Genomic DNA, 231 nt, shown 5'->3' on the forward strand with positions numbered 1-231 from the left:
GAGACCCCAATAATTGCTAAGTTTGGAAGATCAATGAAATTTTATCATCGAATCCAAAAGTATAGGAGAGGGAGGAATGTAAATGAGATAAGAACCGTTGGAATATGTACCTTAGCATCCGTTCTGAGGAAGATGCAAAATCAGGTCTTTGGTTAATGGCCCAAAAATGTGTTTGACGGAAGTTACAAAGTTCGATATTAAACAATTTAAAATGTGGCATAGAAATTCATG

The sequence above is a fragment of the Penaeus monodon genome, chromosome 31, assembly GCF_015228065.2.
Source record: "Penaeus monodon isolate SGIC_2016 chromosome 31, NSTDA_Pmon_1, whole genome shotgun sequence".
NCBI lineage: Eukaryota > Metazoa > Arthropoda > Malacostraca > Decapoda > Penaeidae > Penaeus > Penaeus monodon.